The sequence below is a fragment of the Molossus molossus genome, unplaced genomic scaffold (assembly GCF_014108415.1).
Source record: "Molossus molossus isolate mMolMol1 unplaced genomic scaffold, mMolMol1.p scaffold_m16_p_8, whole genome shotgun sequence".
Lineage (NCBI taxonomy): Eukaryota > Metazoa > Chordata > Mammalia > Chiroptera > Molossidae > Molossus > Molossus molossus.
In genome coordinates, this window is record NW_023425402.1 from 1,850,672 (window position 1) to 1,855,123 (window position 4,452).

Genomic DNA, 4,452 nt, shown 5'->3' on the forward strand with positions numbered 1-4,452 from the left:
AGGGCCCTGCTCATGCGCTGACAGTGACATTGCAAGTTTCTCATTTATTTGGCCACCAGATGGCATAAGTGAGTGCATTTTTTTTTTTTTTAATGGAAGGCTGCCATCCTAAAAAACCCCAACAGTGTTAGATAATAAATACCGAAAGTGCCCAGGACAAGGCCCATTCCAAGTGTCTGTTCTAAGTGACAGTTGACATTTTGATATGATTTTCTCACCACCAAGGTACAGACAAATCCCTTTCTTAACCTTTAAATTCCAAAGATGGGCCTTCTGACCTCTCTTAGTCCTGGTTTTCCTTCCCTGCCTGTGTATAGAAAGCCGCCTGAGTAAGAATTGGAACTGGGCTTGTCTCTACCTGCAACTCACGTGTCCTTCCACACGACAAAGCCCTTGGGTCTCAGAGTGGATAGAGAGAGATCGATGGGAATTATTGCTAAAGTTAACATCATGGGACCAAAATATTCATCCCACTATGTGGAGAGAATGCTGCTGTCCTGTGGGCGTGTGGGGACGAGTAGAACTGCTCCCTGGGTGCTAGCTGTCCTTTCAGGTTCCTTCTGGGCGTGGACGGGCTTCCGCGGGCTGTGCCCGGGCAAGGAGGCGGGGCATTTGCCTGGGCCTGTGAGGCCGAGGCGGGGAGTAGGAGGCACGAGGGGCCTGAGGAAAGGAAGGAAGGCCAGTGCTTGTGTTGTGTTCCTTCTACACGTTTTAAAGGACTTTCCCTAACGGTTATCTTGGATGATGGGTTCACTCATTCCATTAGCAGTCCAGGCACTGCGTGGGGCTGGGGCTGGATCGTGAATGAGGCACAGTCCCAGGAGCTTTCTATTTTGGGTTTAGCCCCACAGGCATAAGACGAAATCCCAGGAGAGGTCTTTCGCTGAGGCCCCAGCAGACACCCAGTGCCCAGAGTATGGCTGAGGATGAGCTCCCAGTGAGAGCAGAGCCCTCAAAGTGGCGTTGACTGTGAGGACCACATACACGGCAGACGGTCACAATAGCATCATCACAGAGGGAAGATAGGAGAAAGGAGGAGGCCTAACCGGAACACGCTGCAGAAACTCCCCTTGCTCCCTGGTGACTGTCGTGGTCTTGAGACCTGCAGAAATGGCTGGTGTAGGAGGCAGAGTGAACACATCTGTGACAAGCTAATTTCGGCCACAGTGAGCAATGCCAGAGGGCAGCACCAAGGTGGACCGCACTGGCTCGAGACGGCTGTCAGGAAAAGTAGCTGGGAGGCTGTTGAAAGTGGGGGGTTGGAGGGTGGGGGAATGGGCGCCGGCAGGAGGAACTGCGGGGCAGAAAGGCTGTTGTAAAAGTCAGCGAGCACCAGTACCAGTGGCCTGAGGCCTGCACGCCTCCCACAGATCATCTCGTCTTGGCGTGGAACAGGACCCCGGTTTAGTCCAACTCTTCCATTTTATAGCAAAATTAAAACCGAGGAAATGGGAACCCTCCACTATGACCACTTTGGGAGTTGGTGGAGCAGGAGAAGAAGATAAGGCTCCCAGCCAGCCGGGTCCCACCCCCTTCCACAGGGACACATTGGAGCTCCGGGGCCTTTCCACCGCCCACAGCCGGAGCACCAGAACCCCTGGGCGGGTCTCTGGCTCCTCGCAGGGCAGTGCAGGGCTCTCTTCCTGCCCGACCTGCACAGCTCAGTCTGCAGGCCACGCTCTCCACAGAACTGCAGTCCACTCCACACTCCCACTCCCCATTGCAAGGCTGTGACGTTTGGATGGAGAACTACTGTATATGCAACAAACTAGCACCAAAGCCTTGTCGGCCCCCTGGTGGTAACAAGCCAGAACTGCTCTGCAAACATCTGGGGCAACGAGCAGAGGGCGCCCTCTGGAGGCTGCTCGCCAGTAAGGGGAAGAGAACGGACAATTTTTTAAAATTAATTTATTTTTGATACAGATGTTTCTCCTTTTACCCCCACTGATTCCACCCTCCGCCTCCCTCCCCGCCCTGTCCCCAGCTTTGTTGTCCATGTCCATTGTTCATGCATACATGCATATAAGTTCTGTGGTTTATCTCTCCCCCACCACCCCCTCATCTGGGAATTGTCAGTCTGTACCCCACTTCCACGTCTCTGGGACTACCCCATTCCTCAGACTGTTATGTTCATTATATTCCACAAATAAGTGAGATCATATGATACTTGTCTTTCTCAAAAATATGGAACGCAAAAAAAAAAAAAAAAAAAAAGCCCTGGCCGGTTTGGCTCAGCTGTTAGAGCGTTGACCTGAGTGAGGTCCAGAGAGACCTGGGTTCAGTTCCTGCTAAGGGCACGTACCTCGGTTGCAGTTTGTCCCCGGCCCTGGTTGGGTTGTGTGGGTGGCAACCACTGGATGTGTCCCTTTCATGTCGATGTTTCTCTCTCTCTCTCCCTCCCACTCTATCTGAACAAAATATCAAAAAATGTCCTCGGGTGAGGATAAAAAATATGGAACGCTTCATGAATTTGCGTGTCATCTTGCGAGGGGGCCATGCCAATCTTCTCTGTATCGTTCCAATTTTAGTATATGTGCTGCTGAAGCAAGCACAAATGGACAATTCTTGTTCAGTACGAGTTACCAATCCAAGTTTTGTAAAACTGATCATTCCTTATGAGTTCATTTTAATAAAAATAAAAATTTAAATATTGAAACAAAATCTTAAAAATCTTTTAAAATGTGGTAAAATACACATAAGATAAAACGTGGTGTCTAAACCACTTCTCACTACAGGTCAGTAGGGTCGAGTGCGGTCACTTGCTGTGTGACCATCTCCAGGGCTTTTCACCTTGCAGAACTGAACGTCTGTCTCCAGGGCACAGCAGCACCCCCTCTGGGCCCTAGCAATCCCCTTTCTGCTTCCTGTCTCTGTGAAGTTGGCTACCTCATATAAGTGGAATCTCACAGTATTTGTCTTTCTGTGTCTGGCTTATTTCACTTAGCATAATGTCCTCAAGCTTCACCCATGTGGTAGCAGGGGTTAGAATTTCCTTGCTTTTTAAGGCTGAATAATATTCCATTGTGTGTAGGCAACTGTCCGTAGACACGTGGGTTGCTTCCATGTCTTGGCTGCTGTGAACACGGGTGTGCAGTTTTTCATGGGGCCTTTACCATTTTCCACTCCCGCCCACAGTGCTCAAGGGTACCAACTCCACATCACCAGCACCCGCTACCTTCTGTTTTGATAGCAGACACTCTAATGGGTGTGAGATGGCATAAAACCTTTCAAAACATACATTTACTAAATATTTGGTTTCCTCTACCCTTAACTTTGCATAGAGTCCTAGGTTTCCTAATCACAATGGTTTCATCCAAGGAGATTTTTAGGAGCGTGATCACCCTCTGGTTAGACAATGAGTACTCTATTGTCATTTTAACAGTTTTTGCCAATTACAAGGGTAAAAAAAAGATTTTCATTTTTCTTTATTATTAGCAAAGTTGAATTTTTTCACTATAATTATTAATTAGTTATGGTTTCTCTGTTGCGAATTGTGTCTGAATTTCAATATAAAATAGCTATTGCGTGCTTTCTCTGTGCTGGTTACTGTTCTAAGAGCTTTGCACGCGCTAACTCAGTGAACTCCGACCGCCATGAGGCAGGTGCAGTGCTTAGTCTCCTTTCATGGAGAAAACGGAGAAGCATCGAGAGGTCAGTAACTTGCCCGAGGTCATACTAGGGAAGTCTGGATTCAGAGCAAAGTGGCCAATATTTTCCTAATTTATTTGTTTGCCTTTTACTTTTTCCTATTAAGTATAAATATTTTTTTGAATTGTAGTTAAATCTATTAGTCTATCCCTTTTTTTCTGTTTGGACCATTTTCTTCTTTTAGCCAGCTTAGAACATTTTCCTCTTTTCAGAGATCAGAAAATATTCAGATTTGGAGGTGGGGGGAGGTCTATTAGATGATTTTCTATGTATTTTCCAACTACTGATCATTTCTCCCAAACCATTCATTGAATTATATTTTTGTTTTGTGATGCACCTTGCTATTGTTTTTGTTTGTTTGTTTGTTTGTTTTTTATTTCAAAATCACGTATTTTTAAAGGAACATTATGTTTGAATTATGTTTGATCATCTCTTTGAGGACCCTGGGTCTCTGGTCATTCTGTCCCTTTCACTCGTCTGGTGTGAGTCTCTGGAGTGCTGCTGCCTGTCTGTGCTCGTTTTTGTGTATTTTGACATCTTTTTTTGTCTTTATTGATTTTAGAGAGAGAGGAAGGGAGAAGAATAGAGAGATCGAAACATTGATGAAAAAGAACATCAATTGGCCACCTTGTGCGTGCCCCCCACTGGGGACCTGGCCCACAACCTGGGCCTGTGCCCTGACCAAGAATCGAACTGGCGACCTCTTGGTGCAGGGTTGAAGCTCATCCAGTGAGCCGCACTGGTTGGGCTGTATTTTGACATCTTAGTCTCCAGGTTTCCTCTCTATCTTACCCTCTGGTCCCT

At 47.1% G+C, this 4,452-nt stretch overlaps 1 non-coding gene across 1 annotated transcript; it reads right to left on the reverse strand.

Moving 5' to 3' along the window:
- Positions 1–2,446: 2,446 nt before the first annotated feature.
- Positions 2,447–2,552, reverse strand: LOC118622052. The gene has a single exon (XR_004957891.1). It is a non-coding gene; the product is annotated as a U6 spliceosomal RNA (small nuclear RNA).
- Between the last annotated feature and the right edge of the window lie 1,900 nt (positions 2,553–4,452).